This window comes from Oreochromis niloticus, linkage group LG20 (assembly GCF_001858045.2).
Source record: "Oreochromis niloticus isolate F11D_XX linkage group LG20, O_niloticus_UMD_NMBU, whole genome shotgun sequence".
Lineage (NCBI taxonomy): Eukaryota > Metazoa > Chordata > Actinopteri > Cichliformes > Cichlidae > Oreochromis > Oreochromis niloticus.
Window position 1 is genome coordinate 28,652,423 of NC_031984.2, and position 21,463 is coordinate 28,673,885.

Consider the following 21,463-nt stretch of genomic DNA (forward strand, 5'->3'; position numbering starts at 1 on the left):
CACCCAAAAGGCACACTGTAAAATGTAATTCTAGATGTTTGTTATTTCAACATATTATTCTATATCAGTTTGACGATAGATGACTGAAGTTGTTGTTATAACATAGAATTACAAGTTAAAAACGTCCCAATTACACCAAAAAAAGCTAACTTGAAAACTCATGTCCAGCTAAATCAGCAACTTATGTGAACTTGACAATGTGGGTAAGTTGAGCACAGCAGGATTCAAAACTGCCTCACGTGACTGCTACCGAGGTGCATCATGGGGAATTGGCGGTTAACGACATGCTCACTTTACTTGGACGTTTTCTAATCGTCTTCTTTGGAATATGCTTTCAAGGTGAGTAACATTGGTTATAACTATAAGGAAAGAGAGCTACAAAAGTTGGAACATGTTTTGAATCTATGGCATGATGTGTGTTTTTCTCTTTTACCGAAATGTTTGCTTTAGCTAATGTAGCTTTAGCGGACAAGGTCCAGCTTGTATGTCATGACCAAACTTGAGCTAATAAACTGACATATGGCCTTTTTTATGGGTTTAATGTGGCACTGACCAAATCACAAGTATTGTGCCGCTAGCTTTAAGGTTGTGCACTCAACCACTGTTGCGATATTAGCAAGCTAACTCAGCTAATTAATAAAGCTTATTTCATATTGTCTCTGTACTTGTAAATTTCTTTCAAGTTCACAGGCTGTTGTATTTTGGTGGAAGTTCATTTTGGCAATATTTCCAATAACTGACTGGGTTCAAAAAGAACTTTTTGGCAGGACTCCGATGCTTGTTGTCATCTGTTTACCCCTATGTAATCACTTAAGTTGTTATGAACTGCTGCATGCTAAGCTGCAAGAGTGCACTGAGGACTGAGACAAAATATGGTCTACAAACCAGCATTATATTAGTTTTTATCAGATAGTCCTCCAGTGTGTTTAGTTTTTGCTTTAATTCTATTGTGCAGTTATTTGTTACCCTGAAATGCTTTATGCTTAACAACAGCTCACTATTTTGACTTATTTTTGAACTCTTGTGATCAGTATGACTAGTTTGTGTGAGTTTCCATACTAAAAGAGCTGTAGTGATAAAATAATTGGCATCAGAGACACTGATTTTTGGCATGGTATACTGCAGAAGTTTTTTTTTTTTTTGCATAATTTACCTTTTAATTAAACTGCATTCTCTGTATTGTAACAAAACTAACATTGTTTATATGTCAGAAAATTAGCAAACATGAATAAATGGCGAAAACAATATAATTATAACATATATTTTTATTTTACTTATTTTAGGTCTGTGAAGCCAAACTTGATGCTGGGGATTTATTTTTGTCAGTGGAGTCAAATGGTAAGTTACAATTTGTGCATTTTGTCATACTGGAAACACCACAGATTATATTGTAACTTAATAGCTCTGTAGAACAAATGATATAAAGATTGTAGTGTCAGGGTACTTCTTAAGAAGTAATATGGCACTATTGATGATCACATGCAGGTGGCATAAACTAAATATTCAGACCTGTTACCAACAAGTGATTCATTAACAAAAGCAATGGAGCAGACTGTTTAGGTTCTTGTTGTTGTAATAACATCCATAACTGCAAGTTTGTCATTAATTTATTTTCACAGGTCTAGATGATCACATCTGTCTTTGTCATTTAAATGAGGTGGACTTGCAAACTTTGCACTCTTTTGGGTAAATTGCTGTCCACTACATATACACAGAATGTGCACAGTATTTCAGATCTAAAAAGGGAGTATGTAATGGACTTGCTGGCTTTAATGTAAAAAGCCTGTTGTGTAACTTTAATGAGGCAGTTGGACTAAAACAGTATTGCTCATCAAGGTAAACATCTGAGGAATAAGGAAATTGTTACTTGTCCTTTTACTCAGTGTTCTTTTAATCGCACGTTTACTAAAGTTTTACATCACATAAGTCATTTTCACAATCATTCTACTTTAAAAGATTTCAAGACAGAGCTTATTGTTCTCTGAACTTCCTTGTTTGCTGAACGGCAGGTAAAGTGCATCTTTTTGTTTGTTTGCTTTTGTGTGTTTGTGTTTTCTCTAATGGGCCTCAGATGACTGTTTGCTTAAATTTGGGTCTCAAAGAATCTTTTTTTTTATTCTGCCTGTACTCTCCACCCCTCTTCTTCTATTGCTCAGGTTGAAGCAGAATTTGCCCGTCTTACATCTGTTGACCTGAAAGGGTTCCTTTTTGCTGTGCTTGACCATTATGGAGAGGTTCGTGGAGCTGTACAAAATCAAGAGCGGCATAGGAGGGCTAACTAGGCTCATAAAATGCTTCGGAGATGATGTAAGTGTTCAACTGCGAAATGTTCTCCTTTGTTTAAGTTTTAGGTTATCCAGTTCAACTGATGAACTCATTGAAAGAAAGCTGATAAGTAAAGTCTGTCATCATATTTCACAACTGGACATTTAGTGTGGTAACTTTTACAGAATCTATGTATATTGGTGGTAGGTTGGATATCATATTCTACTTGAATGTCCTGATAAGCCTGATTCAAAATCTCCAATGATAATCATATATTGATGGAATTATGTATCAAAAAGCTGTGAATTTGGAGCTGTCTACATGCTTCATAAACACTGTTTAAAAAGTGTTTTTGTTTTCTTTTTGACTTCTTTGACCAGAGCCCTACACAAAGGAAGAGGACAGAGGACCTCATTTTCTAAAGGAAGATCCCTCACACACTTTCAAGACTGTGAAGGTTAGCATTGTTTCTTTTAGTAAATTTAATAATGACAGCACCACAGTGGATTTTAAATGAAACATGTGGCATCTATGAAACAACAGATGCCACATGATAACATGTGTACTTTTTCCTCACCAAATGTATTATTACAAGATCTTTGACACTGGATTTGGTCTGGGTTTCAGAGAAACTAACTGGCAAGCTAGCATTGATATTATTAGTGTCTTGTGTTTATTCATGTCTTCACCAGGGTCTTTGACATTTCGCTGCTGTACTGTTCACTTCAGCTTTACGTTTGATTTCTCACATTGTATATTGTAATGGCAGAGATATTAGGATATTTAAGGGGCTGCAGTGGCTGCTACAGCTGTGGGGGGCAATACTTTGGTGAAATGTCCTGGACCCTGGAAAAGAGACTGTGTAGACTGGGTAAGCAATTAAAGGTTACTGGCCGAGAGTCATTGGGCAGCTGGGTAAAGGTGGATGTTGATATTCAGTGCCAATTATGCAACCTGTTCAGCCACGTCTATATGCTCTTTTTTCATGCTGTTAATATAGGGGGAAAAATAAACTTTAATCAATAAACTGATTAAAGAAGCATTGTCTATGGAGCCACAATCTGATCCTGTAGTGTAGCTGCAGTTTGCACATTTCATGTATTCTCAGCCAGATTTGGTTTAGAGCACAGCCAATATTTAGCATAACTAGATTTAAATTCACACACTGGTGATGGCAAGCTACATTGTAGCCACAGCCGCCCTGGGGCGCACTGACAGAGGCGAGGCTGCCAGACATTGGCACCACCGGGCCCTCTGGCCACCACCAGTAGGCAACAGGTGAAGTGTCTTGCCCAAGGACACAACGACTGAAACTGTCGGAGCCGGGGCTCGAACCGGCAACCTTCCAATTATAAGACGAACTGTCAACTCTTGAGTCACGATTCAGTCATCCACCCATGTGTGTGAATGACTGAATGTGTAAAGCACTTTGGAGTCCTTAGGGGACTAGTAAAGCGCTATACAAATACAGGCCATTTACCATTTAAATTGAAAATTTTGTTTGAATTCTGCAATTGAAGACATGCTCAGTTATTTATGAACATGGTCTTTGTTTAAAGCAAGAAATGGATTTGTAACATGGGGGTGCATATCTCATTCTGAAAAAACTTTAACAACTAATAAGTGTTACCCAAAGCCAATCACCATCATCCAAAGCATCAGTATGGCTCTTCTTTGGAAAGACATGAATTCTTAAACACAGGGGATATTGTGTAATTGTAATTGTGTAATTTTTTTTTTTTTTTTTGTCTTTGAACCCTTTTATAGCCGACAGGTATTGAAGACACGTTTTCTAAGAGGATGAAAGTTGGCATTGCGATGGTGAAAGAAGAAGACATCATCGATGTGTTGGTTGTCCTTGAGGCGGCAGTAATCCTGTCTAATCTGAGGGATGTCTCAAGTGCCATTTCCATGCTGATGGGCCTTCTTTTTGCCCTCAACATAGACTATCCAAAGGAACTTAAGGACATCTTTGAAGTCATTCAGAACATCCTAATGAACATTGGTGGAAGGCAGTGCATCTCACTAGTGCATGGTCTAAGAAACAGACTCTTGCAGAAAGCCATGCAGAACTGTAATTGTATGTTCCTTAGTGTTAAGGACAGTTTTTATTTTACTGTTTGTTTTTTTATTCTTGCAAGTTCTCATTCTCACTTTTGTATGTCACTAAATGACTACACTTTACATTCCAGATTAGACAATTACTCATTTGTTCATGGTTTAAGAAACTTATGTGAACAACAATATAATGCTGGACTTTGCAGATGCTTATCTCATGCAAGTCAGTAGTTTTTCCTTTGTTTTGCAATTGAGCAGACTCAAACTGATGTTTCTGAAATATCCATATTATCAAATGTTTCAGAAGCATGCACTCATTTTCAGAGATATTGGTTCTGTGGAATTTGTTGCAATTGTAAACGAAGACAAATACAAGAGTTTGATGTCTTACTTGTTATAAACTGATCTTTACTGTCACTTATCAAAGGTTTTGTACTATTTTAATATTTCAAGTTTTATGCTAACAGGTGTGACTGAGCACAATGAAGTTTAAAAATTTTGTAAATGTAAAGAATAACTTTTCTAAAATAGCAAGTGTCCCGTTGATACATTACATTAATGCAGACTTTATGTTGTTACTTCACAAGAATCACTACTGCTCCTAGAGTATTGGTCAGAATTTAATCTTCACCCAAACTGGGCTCAAGACCAAGTTCAAATTTATTGTTTCACAGGGAGCAGCCTTTGAGTTTTGATGGATTGTGAGCCTGATGAGCTACGTCACTGATTTTTCTGTTTCTCAGATGACTAAGATGGCACAATAAATGGTGAATGTTGGGTGCTCATGAGTAATTGTCTTGTCATGTTCTTAAAACAAACTTTCTGTATGAAATGATCAGATAGACTTTAATGGAATCTGTGGGGTTTTATTTTTTTTTCTGTAAACAACAGAAAATTAATTTAAAGGAATGTAGGTATTTAAACCTGAGCTCTAAGATGAACCTAACAGGTAGTTTTGCTGAAATGGATGTTAGAAAGCTAAAAAAACAAAACAAAACTTAAGATGTTTAATACACATTTTTCTTTACATCCAGTCAATCAACTCTGATAATTAAAATGAAAATGATTTACAAGTTCACTCAGCTACCTTAAGGAGCTCAGTTAATTAATAAACTTAAATCAACTTAGCTAACAGATTATGTTAGTTAAGCTAAAATAGATTCCTAAGTTAAAAGAACTACTAAAGTATTTGAATTAACTAAAAAACCCAAGTCAACTGAACTAGGACAAGAGTTTAAACAATAGATTATTTTAATTTAGCTGAAAGGGTTTTCCCAAGTAAAAATGACAATTAAAGGAGTTGAACTGACTAACAAATCTCAGTCAACTAAACTAAGATGAAAGTTTAGACAACATGTGATTTTTCATTAAGATAACAATTGGTTGTGTTATAAGAACAAACTCTATTTCTTGACTTAACTTAAAATTTTAAGGCAGCCCTTTACCTCATATTTTTAAGTTGAAACAACAAGTTATATTTTACAGTGCAGAGGAAGATGCTAACCATCGCACAAAAAGTTGCACTTCTGGACATGCTAAACAAAACAGTCAGCTAAGTCAAACTTTACTCAACTCATTCTTCTTGCTTCCTCCACTTCTGTACCATTGATTCATTAATGTTGAATTCTCTCGCAGCTGCTCTATTCCCATGTTCTGGACCTGAAAACAGGGTTTGATCTTTTGTTTCATTCTATAATACTGAACTTATTTTTCTATGAAGGTTTGAACTTTGAGGGTGTTTAAACAAGAGAGAAAATGTGAAAGTGTGAAAATGTTCATGCTTGTCTGAGAAAAGTGTATAAAGTGTGTAGTGAGGGGTTTTACAGCCTTAAAACATCTATAATAATTGTAAAAAATAACATTGGCTACTTCCCGGATTTCATCTATTGCGGGTTATATTTTAGAACATAACTCCCACGATAAACGAGGGACCACTGTACTTGACTAAACAGTACAATGTTGAAAATATGTAAACTTTACAAATAGATGTGACCCCTATGGACAAGAAACAGTAGAGAATGTTGCCTCACTGTCAGAAATTTGAGGTATCTGATAGATATTTTATACTCAAGTACTCAAGAAATGAGTAATAGTAAGTCAGAATCTTAGACAAGCTAATTCGGCGAACAGAACATTGGGGCTATTTCATAGAGCACCAGGAAATCTGTAGACCATTGTCGATCTCCTCCCTGCCGTCTCTCCTGTACAGTACAGAATCGCTACATCAATCGCTAGCAGTGTGACTCTGAAGTGCTGTACTGTATGTTTGTAAGTTTTCTCCCCAACAAAAACAATGTAGACGAAACGTTTTGCACTGTCATTATTCTGGTTTTCAAATTGGACAACACCTTCTTTATACTCTGTAACTTATACAGTCATAACAACCCAAATCAGGCCAAATCCATGTGCATACAATTATCTGAGAAACTTGATTTTTTTAAGTCAAAATACAAGGGAGCCCACATGATTCTTGGAGGGGATTATAATGATCCACCGGACGATCTTCTGGATAGAGTACCAATAAGAACAGACTAAAGGAAGAAATAGATAATGCAAACATTAACAGGGCTAAAGGGGCTTTTATAAGGTCCAAAGCAAAATGGCTAGAACTAGGTGAAAGAAATTCTAGTTCCTTTGTTGCTCTTGAGAAACAAAACCAAAGAAGAAACAATGTATCTGCTCTTAAGATTGATAATAACATAACCACTAATCATGTAGATATCTCAAAACATGTAGGTTCATTCTACAATAATATATACAGATCAAATTGTAATATCAATGATTGTGATAGATTCATCGAGTCAGTTAAAAGTTTTGCACCAACTATCTCAGAAAACTTTAAAACTAATTGTGAACGTCTCATAACAAAATCAGAAATTTCAGAGGCAATTCGATCAATGAAAAAGGGCAAATCTCCAGGCAATGATGGTTTATCAGGAGAATTTTATTTGCATTTCTGGGATATCATTGTTGATCCTTTATTAGAATTATTTAAGGAATGCCTTAATAGACAAGAAATGTCCACAAGCATGAAACGGGGTATTATGACTTTAATTCCTAAAACTGATAAAGATTTTCTTGTTATAGAAAATTTGAGACCATCACGCTTTTGAACATAGATTTTGAGATTATCTCATTGCTCTATGCCAAAAGATTAAAAAAAAAATCTTGATGAGATCATAGCTGAAACGCAAACCGGATTCATGACCAAGCGTCACATCAGTTCAAACATAAGGCTGTTTTTGACCTATTAGACCACTCTGACAATATAGATGATGATTATCTTATTGTGTCTCTTGATTTTAATAAAGCATTATTATTTATTTAAAGCACTCAGAACTTTTGGTTTTGGTCCAAACTTTGTGTCAACTATCGAAAGGTTTTATAAAAATATTGACAGTTGTGTTATACTATAACCAAATACTACTAAAAGATTTCCAGTCATGAGATCTGTTCGCTAGGGTTGCCCAATTTTGCCTTTTTTATTTTTGATTGTGGCTGAAGTACTTTCATTACACATTTTGAATAGCTCAGTAACTAAAGGTTTGTGTATTTTTGCTAAAGAAATCCGACTGACTCAACTAGCAGACGACACCGCTTTATTCTTAAAAAACGAAGATCAGATTGAAAATGCTATTTCGTTTATAGACGAATTCTCAACCGAAATGCATCTTGGGACTTCCTGTTTACTTTTATGTGTGGATGTGAAACGGGATTGTTGTGAAGAAGTTAAATTGTTGGTAAGAAATTGTTAAATATGCACATAACTCGTTGAAACATACTGGTAGTAGTGCAGTGGTAAAACGTCAGTATTTTAACAAGATGATGTATTTCTGACATGGATGATGCAAAGGACCTGTATGTGGGTGAGCGGCCATTTTCTGCAGTAAGGGATAAGTTGCGAGATCGTCTGTGTGCTGCAGTATTCCAAGTGAGCTGAGATTGCCGTGGAATGTAAGTGTTTATAGAAAATGTATGTAACACTTCCACATTTTTTAAAGGAGCCTTGTGTGATTTAGCTGTTTGTATTTTGTTCTGCACAGACAGAGGCCACTGCCATATTTTTGTGTTTTGTACTTTATTTCATTTCCTTTATTCCTCGTGTTGTACTGGCGCATCTATTTTTTTAATCGTTTATTCTGTTACTTTGCCACGTTACCTCTCATGTTGTCAGTGTTCAGTACAAGTCCACATGGCTGCTGTTTGACAAAAGTAAAGGTCAAAGGACATTTTTGTTTATTCAGTCGTCATTGACAATAAAAACTGCACATTAAGAACCCCAGTAATTGTGTCCTGTGTGGCTAACCATTTTCCAGGCTACACTCATCTTAATGTGGAGATTCATTTGAATATGCACTTTCTGATGTGCATTAACTCATTTCACTGTGTGTCAAACCATTTCAACATATCAGTCATTAAATTAAAGGGGAAATAAGGTGGAAAATGAGAAGCTGTAATTGTCAAATCTGTAGCATGCATGTATTAAATAATTGTTGTTTACATGTGAAGAGATCCTTTTTCAAAGGCTATTTCACTGGATCATCTTTTCTAAAGAATGTAACAGGTTAAGTTAAGATAAAATTTATAAAATGATTGTCAGCAGTAATTGAGTCTGCCATCCCACCTACCAGACAGGATTTTCTATGAATGTCCATGTAATCAGCCTCACTGTGTTTAGTTAGACTAAGTTGATGCTACTACTTTAAGCAGCATTACAAATGGATCTTTTTGGCCTGAGTGGATGAAAATGAGCATCACCTATTTCATATGGATTAATATTGCATTACAACAGCCAAACCCTGTTCTGCAACAATTCTAAACAATAGTAATAACCCATACTAAACGATAACTGGTTTATTACAGGCACTCGTATTAAGTATAAAACACAAACAACAATCCTAAACATTTTCTGATCAGGTGCTTTTCTGTGTCGGGGCATTTGAACATTTCCTCTAAACTTTAAACTTGTGAAAATGACTGTGATTGTATTTATGAGGTTTCTACACAACACTAAAACGTTTAAATCATGTGTATTATGTTTTTGTTGTTCTTTTTATTTTGTTAAAATATTTGACTTTAATCTCTGACTTTAATCCTTTTGACAAAACATGATAGTTGCAAATTCAGCAAACATGTTGATTAATCACAGAGATGAATGTTTTAGAAACAAAGTCATTTCTCTGTATTTAGCTGCCAAATCTAGTGCTACTTTCACTCATCCATTATCATTTGTTTAGCTTGTTCAAATGTTTCACGTGGCATAATTCTTTGCTTCTTTAGTTTCAGCTCAGATTTGGAATCACACCTTTATCTCAGCTTTTTGAATCCAGTGTTTTGGCAGTCAGACAGAATACATGAGTGAGAAGGATGGAGGTGGTGAAGGTGGATGAGTTTGCTGTAAATAACTGAAAGCAACCATCCAAAGAAACAAAAAGTGAATGAATGAGGTGATGAACAGAGTGCAGGCAGGGTGTAGTGGGAGGATACAACGAGTTTTAGTGGTGATCTGTGACAGAAGGACAAGAAGAGTTAAGGGGAAGGTTTACAAGATGGTGTCCTGCTGCCATTTCTTATGGGCTCATCATGACTCACTCAGGTCTATAGCTGGATGTGGTACAGCTATGACAACTTTGACATGAAGCCAGAAGTGAATTTGTGGTGTTCAATAAATTCATTGCCTCCCACCTGACACCTGAAAATCAACTTATTTCTTTTATAACTTCAGCTGTGTCTGTATCTTTCAACTGTATCTTTATATATATGTAAAATTTCCCTCTCCCCCCTGCGGGCAGTCTTTATCCTTCAAGCTCGGGTCCTCTACCAGAGGCCTGGGAGCTTGAGGGTCCTGCTCAGTATCTTTGCTGCTCCTAGGACTGTGCTCTTCTAGACAGAGATCTCTGATGTTGTTCCTGGGATCTGCTGGAGCCACTTATGAAGCTTGGGGGTCACCGCACCGAGCACTCCGATTACCATTGGGACCACTCTTACCTTCACCCTCCAGATCCTCTCCAGCTTTTCTCTGAGCCCTTGGTACTTCTCCAGCTTCTCCTGTTCCTTCTTCCTGCTGTTGCTGTCATTGGGACCTTGGGACTTCCAGGCCATTCCTCAGCACAGATGTTTCTGTATACTATACTGTATTGCCTGTTGTAGGGTGTGCTTGAAATTAAAACTGGAAAATCTCACATCAGAATATTTTTTTGGGCTATATCACGATACGTTTAAATGACTTAAAAAAACAGGAGTTATTTTCAACCATATAGTGCCTAAAATCATCAAGTATATTCGACCAGAGTTGTGGTATGACCCAGTTTGCAGGTCTCCATATAGGCTTGCTCCGCTTCCACTTCCGGAAATCCCTTTATTGTGGTGGGAATGAACTCTGTATAAGTTCCGGGTCAATCTGCTCCATGTCCCCTGCTCTCATCGCTGCTGCTGTCTGTGTGGTTAGCGTGCTTGTCAGATATGGACCATATCGATTGACAGCGTGCAATAACCCGGCCGATTTATTCAACTTTTGTTGAATAAATTTGTTGGGCCATTTTGTTTTGTTGTGATATATGCATATATTTATTTTTTGTATATCTGTCTATAAATTCCACAGCAACTTAACATAAATAATATATTTATTTTTGGGCTCTATTTCTGTTTCCTGTGTTTTATTCACACACCCAGGTTCCGTAGGCGAAGCACTTCTGATTAGCTTATTATTTATCAAGCTGCAGTGAGGCACCCTGGTCCCCTACTGTGTTACACCTATTCTATTCTACATCAGTGACCTGCATGTAAAGGAAAGATGTGTCCAGGAGAGAAGCCAGCATCACTCAGTCAGATCAAAAATGATCACGAGTGAATTATTCCCCCTGTTCCTTAAACTTATGTCCTGTTTCTACACGGGCTGATCTGCTGCTCAGAGTCCATCGCTCCCTCCTTTTAAATCCTATTTATTAGTTTTAATTCAGATGTGTCAGCCTGAGTGTGAACGCAATCTCCAGCAGCTCTGAGCTAAAGAAACAAAGTACATTAACATAAATATTATGTAATGATGTCATGTTATATTGAGCAGGCGGCTGACCACACTAAACTGTGACTATCACCAGGTAACGTGGGAGTGTTCCCTCAACAGCAGCAGGTGCGACACAACACGGAAAGTAGAATATCTAAACAAATGTAACCAGCTAACCTCAAACACCGGTTATACTTTGAGTGTCTCCAGTGTTTTTTCAGCACCGGTTTATACACACATACAGAAAGACATTACTATGACATCCACTTCAAATTGAACTACAGGGTGATGCTATGATACATGATATTGAGACACACAATTCTAATCTTATATGACATTCTTAGCAAATTTACAGCAAATAAAACAAAGCACAAATTCAGAGTTTTTTTTATTTTATATTTTTATTTTATTTTGTTTTGTGGTTTGGCGCTGTTTCTGAACTCCAAATGTCCTGTTGTAATTGGACAATTTGATTTAGGAAACAGCACCAAACTCCAACAACACTTCCCTCATGGTGGTTTATATTGTAAGGTCAAGACCCTACAATAATGCACAAAAACTCCAACCCCCTAGAGCAAGCACTTTGGCGACAGTGGGAAGGAAAAACTCTCTTTTAAAAGAGAGAAACCTCCGGCACACCCAGGCTCTGGGATGGGGTGGCCATCTGCCTCGGCCAGTTGGTGATGAGGGAAGGAAGTTGGGAGAAGAGTGTTTCTTTTTAACCACTCTGGTTTGAAAATTTAATTTAGATGCCCAATCTAAATGAATATTTTAAGCCCATTTAAGCGTTTTGTCACATAATTACATGCACGTGTCAGTTCAATTGTAGCGTGCACACGAGAAAGCCCTAAAGATGATCTCCAAAAGTTGAATCTGTTCATCTGGACGTAGCGTTTTGTGGGAGAAACGTTTCGTCACTCATCCAAGTGACCTTCAGTCTCAGCTGACTGCAGGTTTCCCCAAACCTTATAACCAGTACATTTGCATAATGACTGAAACCAGCCCACTGAGGGAACAATGGGCTGTGAGGTCAGTTCCTTCATCATAATTATGCAAATTCCATGACCATTGATCAACAATCACTGACCAAAACCCACTGATCAAAGAACACTGATCAATGGCCATGAGTACCATTCACAGAGAGTTGGGGAATGGCTGCAATCACAGCATTGTAAGATGGCGAAAGATGCACCCTTAGGCCCCCTCCTCGATTCAGAGATGGTCTTTCCCTTTTCACGTAAATGGCCTCCTTGACTCCGCGCTCAAACCAGCGTTCTTCCCTGTCCAGGATGTGTACATCCTCATCGTTGAAAGAGTGTCCACTGGCCTGTAGGTGTAAATAAACTGCAGAGTCCTGGCCTGATGAGGTTGCTCTTCTGTGTTGTGCCATCCGCTTCGCTAGAGGTTGTTTGGTTTCCCCGATGTATAAATCCTGGCAATCCTCCTGGCACTTAACAGCGTACACTATGTTACTCTGTTTGTGTCGGGGGACCCGATCCTTGGGGTGGACCAGTTTTTGGCGCAGCGTATTTTGGGGTTTAAAAGCCACAGAGACCCAGTGTTTAGAAAAAATGCGTCTCAACTGTTCCGATACTCCTGACACATATGGGATCACTACAGGTTTTCGCCTGGGCAGCGGTTGTCCTTCTCTCCTGGATCGGCTGGAGCTTTCTTTAGGTGCCTTCCCAGCTTTGACAAAAGTCCAGCTGGGATAACCACATTTACTCAGGGCCTTCTTGATGTGCTGTTCTTCTGCCTCCCTGGCCGCTGTGTCAGTGGGGATGGTGTTCGCTCTGTGTTGTAGCGTCCTGATGACACCCAGTTTGTGCTCCAGTGGATGATGAGAGTCAAACCTTAGATACTGATCCGTATGCGTAGGTTTACGGTACACGTCAGCTTTTAGATGTCCCCCATTACTGATGGAAATCTCACAGTCTAAGAAGGCTAACCTGCCACTTTTCATATCCTCCCTGGTGAATTTGATGTGTTGGTCCACCGAGTTAATGTGATCCGTGAAATGTAGTACGTCCTGAGATTTGATTTTCACCCAGGTGTCATCCACATATCTGAACCAATGGCTTGGTGGTGTTCCAGGGTAGGATAGCAATGCCCTCTTTTCCACTTCTTCCATGTACAAATTGGCCACGATGGGTGAAACTGGGGAGCCCATGGCACACCCATGTTTCTGCCTGTAGAACTGACCCTTGTATGTGAAGTAGGTGGAATGAAGACACAGTTCCAAAAGCAAACACACTTGGTCGATGCTGAGAGTGGTCCTGCTGCTGAGGTTGGTGTCATCCTGTAATCTCTTACGGACTACCTCCAACGCTTCTGTGACTGGGATGCAAGTGAAGAGAGATGTAACATCGTACGAGACCATGGTTTCATCTGCCTCCATAATGACATCTCTCACCTTCTCAACAAAATCCAGGGTGTTCTGGATGTGGTGTTCAGAGCTGCCCACCAGCGGGTTGAGGAGCGAAGCCAGAAACTTGGAGATGTTATAGGTGACCGAGTTGATCATGCAGACAATTGGTCTTAAAGGTGCACCCTGCTTATGTATTTTCGGTAAACCATACAGACTTGGTGTAGACTCCCCTGGGTACAGCCTGTGGTATGAGGTCCGGTCGATAGCCTTGTCTTGTTCTAACTGCTTCAGACAGTCTATGACCCTCTTCCTGTAGCCACTTCCTGGGTCTCGTTTCAGGGGCTCATAAGTATTTTCATCACTGAGTAGTGACAAAATCTTCTCATGATAGTCTTTCTGGTTAAGCAATACTGTGCACCTACCCTTGTCTGCCGGAAGGATGATAATGTTGTTGTCATCACTAAGTGATGTGAGTGCCTTCCTCTCCTCCACGGTGATGTTGGATGCTGGGGGCTTTGCATTGCTGAGACAGGCCGAAACTTTCGTCCGTAGTTGCTCTGCTTCCACTTCTGCAATATTGTTGTTACGAATTGCTGTTTCTGTGGCTGTGATCAGCTCCACTAGAGGGATTTGTCTCAGTGTGACGGCAAAATTTAACCCTTTAGCAAGGATGTTTTTCTCTGTTTGGGTGAGCTGTCTGTCAGACAAATTCTTCACCCACTTGTCCACATCCTCCATGTCGCATCCTTGTCTCTTCTGGCCACTGAGGACACTCTCCGTATTTTGTGGTGGTTTCCGACGTACAAAAAGTAAGTCAAACTTCCGTTGTTGCCTGGTCTTAGACTTCTTGTGCTGTGCTAGACGAGCCTTCTCAGTGAAGTCAAACACCTTTGACTTCACTGAGAACGCTACGTCCAGATGAACAGATTCAACTTTTGGAGATTTACTTTCCTGGATGATTGAGAATGCATCAAGACGTTTTAACCCTAAAGATGATGTTTTGTCTCCTCAGTTTGGCATGTTTTTTGAAGGTTGCCATGATTAGTTTGTCAACCAATGAGTTGCTTGACCTCAGTATTGAAAGAGGCCACGTTTCTTGGAGTTCAGTGTATATTGTCAGGCTGAGTTGTTCAATGTTCTCTAAGGACATTTTGTAGTTTTTGGACACAATTTTGCTCCACATCTTACTGTTAAGCCTCTGTATAGTAAACTCAACTATATCTGGATCTGCTGACTTATTTCTTTGGTTCATAGTGTGCATTACCACATCTTCAATGACATTTTTCACCACTTCCTTGTACTCTTCCCTGTTTTTAGACACACTGAGTACTCTTCTTGGTAATGCAAACAGGTGTTTGGTGAAGGCTGGGACAGTAAAGTTATCAAGCTGTTCCCTCAGATTAAAAATCAAATACTTTTCCTTGCAGTTGTGTGCTATGCAAAGATCCTTGATAATGGCCTTGTCTAGATTTTTCAGCTGTTTTGGGGACAGATCCAAATGTTTCATTGTTTCAATTTCAGGCCAGATTTTCTGAATCAGGCGATTGCTGATGCAGTCAGGAGTTAGGCGCTCTGTGAAGAGCTTGTATTTAGAGGAGACTTTCTATGGCCTGTGAAACCACCAACTGGATCAGTCTGTTCACACACAACTTATCCTCCATTTTCAGTGTTTTCTCCCATGGTGATATTTCAGCCTTTGTCTCCTGTATTTGGTTGATCTCATCTGTGCTCAGATACGTCTGGAGGATGTATCTCTCTGGGGTTACTGTTTCTACTGTCTCTGTCTTTGCCTCCTCTAATTCTTTTGTCTGCTCATCCGTTTTTTTTCCCATTTCTTTTGTGTCCTTCATCACTTTCTGCTCTTCCAGGACTTTATTTTCTTCCTCCAGGACTTTCTTCTCCTGCTCCAGATTCTCTCTGTGTGTTTTCTCATTTCATAGAGTTTCTTTCAGAGAGGCCTCATGTTTCTGAAGCTGTGCGAGCTCAGCAGACAGACTTTCCTTCTCCTGTTTGAGGATCAGGATTTCGCTGTCCCTCTGCTGAAGCTGCTGTTTCAGACGGTTCATCTCAAGGTCAAAGGTGATGATCTTTTCCTGATCTGAACAAGTCTGTTCCTCTTTTTCTTCTCCAGCTTGGATCTTATATTGTTCCAGCTTGTCACGCATCATTGAAATTTGAGCCATCCGCTGTTTGATTTGCTCTCTGACTGTCTTTGAATCCTCTTTTGAAGGTCTATTTTCAGACAGAGCTTTTAGGAAGGCTTTTCTAACCTTAATAAGGTCGTCCAGTGTACTCTTTGGCAGAGAGCACACAAATTTTGGTTTCTCGGGTGTCTGAAGCTGTGCAAGTTCGGCAGACAGACTGTCCTTCTCCTGTTTGAGGATCAGGATTTCGCTGTCCCTCTGCTGAAGCTGCTGTTTCAGACGGTTCATCTCAAGGTCAAAGGTGATGATCTTTTCCTGATCTGAACAAGTCTGTTCCTCTTTTTCTTCTCCAGCTTGGATCTTATATTGTTCCAGCTTGTCACGCATCTATTAGGAATTGGTGGGGTTTCTCTGGTGTGGTGTCACGGGGTCTGCTTCTGTTTTCAGCACAGGTAGGCGGGGTGGTGTGTCACGGGATGCTGACACACCGGCGGTACATCAGACGTCATTTGATGGAGCGTTATTTAGGAGCAGCGTGACTGATGTCTTGTGTCGGAGTATTGCCACCTCCCCGAGTGGTAACTTGTTTATTAATTCTCTGCGGTGTGCATACGGCCAACCTATGTCTTGGATTTGGTTTACTTTTCTGTTGTCCTGTATCCTCAGCTGGATCTATCACCCGCTTACCTGTCAGCTGTTTGTGAAGCCGCATTTCCGGGATCTCCACGGAGATAGATCTCAGCATTTCTTCTACTTCCCGGGAATCCTCGCCCGAGTCTGTACAGCCAGTGTGACAAGTGAGCTCTCCAACTCTCCCCATGTTTATTGCCGTTTCTTACCGGTTGTTTGGCATCCTTTCCTAAAGTTACGTTTTTCCTTTTTCCATAGATCCACCCTGCGTGTGCGGGTTACCCCTTTCCCTCAGTATGCGTGTCAGCTCCCTTCTCTGGTTTCCCTCCGTTTATTTGTCGGTGTACATATTCAATCCCGTGTAAATAAGTTGGACACTGTAAATAAAAAGCACTTCCTGCATTTTCTGCGTTTCTGTGTGTTCTGCCATAGAGTCCGTTTACTTAGCATAACAGCATCATTGAAATTTGGGCCATCCGCTGTTTGATTTGCTCTCTGGTTGTCTTTGACCCAGGCTCTGGGATGGGGTGGCCATCTGCCTCGGCCAGTTGGTGATGAGGGAAGGAAGTTGGGAGAAGAGTGTTTCTTTTTAACCACTCTGGTTTGAAAATTTAATTTAGATGCCCAATCTAAATGAATATTTTAAGCCCATTTAAGAGTTTTGTCACATAATTACATGCACGTGTCAGTTTAATTTTAGCGTGCACACGAGAAAGCCCTAAAGATGATGTTTTGTCTCCTCAGTTTGGCATGTTTTTTGAAGGTTGCCATGATTAGTTTGTCAACCAATGAGTTGCTTGACCTCAGTATTGAAGGAGGCCACGTTTCTTGGAGTTCAGTGTATATTGTCAGGCTGAGTTTTTCAATGTTCTCCAAGGACATCTTGTAGTTTTTGGACACAATTTTGCTCCACATCTTACTGTTAAGCCTCTGTATAGTAAACTCAACTATATCTGGATCTGCTGACTTATTTCTTTGGTTCATAGTGTGCATTACCACATCTTCAATGACATTTTTCACCACTTCCTTGTACTCTTCCCTGTTTTTAGACACACTGAGTACTCTTCTTGGCAATGCAAACAGGTGTTTGGTGAAGGTTGGGACAGTAAAGTTATCAAGCTGTTCCCTCAGATTAAAAATCAAATACTTTTCCTTGCAGTTGTGTGCTACGCAAAGATCCTTGATAATGGCCTTGTCTAGATTTTTCAGACGTTTTGGGGACAGATCCAAATGTTTCATTGTTTCAATTTCAGGCCAGATTTTCTGAATCAGGCGATCGCTGATGCAGTCGGGAGTTAGGCGCTCTGTGAAGAGCTTGTATTTAGAGCAGACTTTTTCTATGGCCTGTGAAACCACCAACTGGATCAGTCTGTTCACACACAACTTATCCTCCATTTTCAGTGTTTTCTCCCATGGTGATATTTCAGCCTTTGTCTCCTGTATTTGGTTGATCTCATCTGTGCTCAGATACGTCTGGAGGATGTATCTCTCTGGGGTTACCGTTTCTACTGTCTCTGTCTTTGCCTCCTCTAATTCTTTTGTCTGCTCATCCATTTTTTTCTCCATTTCTTTTGTGTCCTTCACCACTTTCTGCTCTTCCAGGACTTTCTTATTTTCTTCCTCCAGGACTTTCTTCTCCTGCTCCAGAACAAAGCTACGGTGTTACAATGAATCCGATATTGAGATAAGACTGAGGGTAGCAGAACAAAAGTTCATCCAGTAATCGCTCGTGACTGTAAGTAAGAAACGTGCGACAGTGTGCGGTTTCACCTGGCTATTTATGGGTTTGGGTTGACTTTGATGTCAGCCCATGATTCTCTTGCCTTTCATCTTTGAAACTAGCCCCGCCCACAACAACGCTCCCTATTGGCTGATTGAAAATAGGTAACGCGCACAAAGAACATTCTGTCAGAGTTTCTGACGTCATGGCCTGATGCCCTTGCCTTTCATGTTTGAAACAGGCCTTAATTTGCTTAAGCATTTGGGTCACTTCATTGAAAACAAACAAAAAAGCAGTGTGATAAATTTTACTCAGGTACTAGAAACTTAGTGTTCCCTTTTGAGACTATCTTCTTTAGGTGTTTATACCTTAGCGCCTCACAAGTTTCTAGTTAATTTTACAGACATCCAGTTTACTTTCTTCGTTCCCTTCTTCCCTAATGGCAGACGTGTATGGCGTTATTTTTGTGCCACTATTCTGAGCCCACGTAAAAAAAAATTGCAGGTGCAAGTGTTGCATTTTGAGAAGAAATTTATTTTGAGCGAAGAAAAGCTAAATTTGAGTGAACAAAATTCATTGCTGCGTGCAAAGCAGCAGTTTATCGGCAGCTGAGAGGAAGAGGTTGGATAAACTCATCAGGAAGGCCAGCTCTGTTCTGGGATGCACCCTGGACCCAGTGCAGGTGGTGGGAGACAGAAGGACTCATGCCAAAATAACATCTCTGATGGACAGAGTCTCCCACCCCATTCATGTAAATGTTGCTGAACTGCAGAGCTCCTTCAGTGACAGACTGCTGCATCCTAGATGCATGAAGGAGCGTTTCCGCAGGTCCTTCCTCCCCGCAGCTGTCAGACTGTACAATCAGAACTGCTCCCAACAAACATAGATGTTTACATCTGCGCTGTAACTGCCATAAGTTAATTAACCGATTCGCACTACAACCTGGTTTGCCTCTTATCTGTAGTTATTTTTATTTAATTTAATAACTGTATGTAAATATTACTTTTTCTGGATCACAAAATAAACTTTTAAGATATTTTCATGCGAGAATGGTGCTGTGTAAACTTCAAATGTCTGCTTAATTCATCAAGACTTCACATATTTGCAAAAGTGCTCTAATGTTTTTGGAGATGCCTGTTACCCACCAGCTAACCGCACAGCTGGACAGGCCATTGGGCATACCAAATTGCTGATTTTTCACTTTTATGTTTGTTTGTTTTTGTAAGGGTATAAACAATGAAGTGTGGTGGATTAGCCACTTGATCGTGATGAACTCTGGGCTGGACCAATTACAATACATCCGTATTGAGGTGAAAAGGAACGGGATTCGTCCCGGACTTCAGCTAGAATGAAAAAAAGACACAAAGCTTGGAGTTATTCTGTGTCTTTGCTGCACAAATGCCCTTTCTTCTCTCATTCTATCCCCCTCCCTCTCCTGTTACCACTTCAATCATGAAACTGATCAGCTGATCGGCTTTTCTGCCGTCTCTCTTGTTTATTGCCCACTTTGCGCCAGAAAGCAGAAACCAGCGGATGTTGCGCTAAACAACAGCAGCACGTTCAAGCTTGATAAGCTGTTGTTAGAATTTATTTAATATTACTTTGTAGTATCAGCTGATGTTCTTTCTGGCGCAAAGTAGCCGATAAACAAATCGCCACTCTGTGGTTGTATCCCAATTCAGGGTCTGCAGCCTTAAAGTACGCAGCCTTAACGGTCCTCAAGGGCCGCGTACCCAAAGACCGCTAAGGCCGGAAGTGCGAGGCTTGTGAAATGGGACGGTCTAGCCTCCGTCGCGCTGCCCAGGTTGCCTAGCAACCATGATACTAACCGCTGGAAACGTGTCATACAGCTTTGTTTGACAGAAATGAAGGAGAACATATCTTGTTCATTTGTTTGTTTCTACATGAGCTCTGTGTGATTTAATAAGTATCTGAGGCTGAGACCACAGGACTGTAAAACATGATTGTTGGGCTTCATTTCTGTACTGAACAGTTATTTTAAGGTTAGCTAGTAAATAACAATTAGCTAATGTTGTTCATGAGACTAAAGTCATCTCACTTTGGTAATGTAAATATAATATGGCCAATGTTATAGTTATTATATTAATCATTATTAGTTATTACAGCAGTGAACTTGAACTCTGTGTTAAATACTGAGCTTCAGTAAAGATTCAAGTTGCAGTTATTTATATTTCCTTTCACCTTAAATCTTCACTCAAAGACAAGTATCTCTGACAGTGTATCTATAGATGTATTATATATAAGAGACAATTGTTAGTTTAATATGTTGGCATTACTAAATTTGGCTCAATGCTTACATATATGTGTAAAAAGAAAATGTACGAGCTGTGATAACCGTTTCTGATAGAATGAAGATCAGACTGATATATTAAATATTCCTTTATTGGGTGAGAAAATCATACCATGTCATAACTGCTGTAAGTCGTACAGAATAGATATCAGAGCCTTAAACAGGCTGACTTCTGCTAAATGGGTCAAACTGGGCAGAAAGTATACAAACACATAACATCCTTACAGTATAGAATATGATGTAACACTATAGATCAACTTACCTCAGAATATATAAAGCATATAAACAATTACAGCAATATGATGCAACAAACACAGCAGTACTACTAATCCAAAATACTCAAAGCTTCATAGAACTGAAACAAACATGGACATTTATTTTTAGCTCCATTCTGCTGCTGATACATACTTCAGATTTCTGAATATTAAACTTGTTGCTGCCTTTCATAGTGTTTAACTTAAAGGCCCTGAGTACTTTCTCCCACACTGAAAACACTGGAATGATCAAATTATTTGAACATTACCTAATAAGACTGATTCAGGACAGACAATTAGTTATTTTAAACTTTCCTAGCAGTCCTTCACAAACAGGGAACAGTCTGTCTATACTCTCCATCTGTCAGCTGCTGCTGACTCTTCCTCTTCCTCTTCCTCACACACTGCTGAGTTTGTCCTGGTGGATCATCAGGGGTGCAAAGCCTCACAGATGATGTGCAGCAGTGGGTCCCTCAGTCTGTCCTCACTCTGGACACTTGCAGTTGTCACACATGGAAATCAAATGTGTGATAAGCTGCAGGATTCAAACACAAGTGTAACTTATAAATACATGTTCATACTTTTATTCCACAATCAGAGAGAAAGAAACAGAAAGAGTGCAGGACAGACAGACAGGTGACAGTCTCAGGTGTATACACTGCTACAAAACAGCACAAGAGAAGGAGGATTTAGTGTTTGTGTTATTACGA

The 21,463-nt window shown here is 39.5% G+C and overlaps 1 long non-coding RNA gene across 1 annotated transcript; it reads left to right on the plus strand.

The window, feature by feature from the left end:
• The first annotated feature begins 8,007 nt into the window (after positions 1 to 8,007).
• On the plus strand, positions 8,008 to 10,505 carry LOC112843375 (uncharacterized). The gene is made up of 2 exons (XR_003215707.1): positions 8,008 to 8,063; positions 8,177 to 10,505. It is a non-coding gene; the product is annotated as an uncharacterized LOC112843375 (long non-coding RNA).
• Positions 10,506 to 21,463: the final 10,958 nt, after the last annotated feature.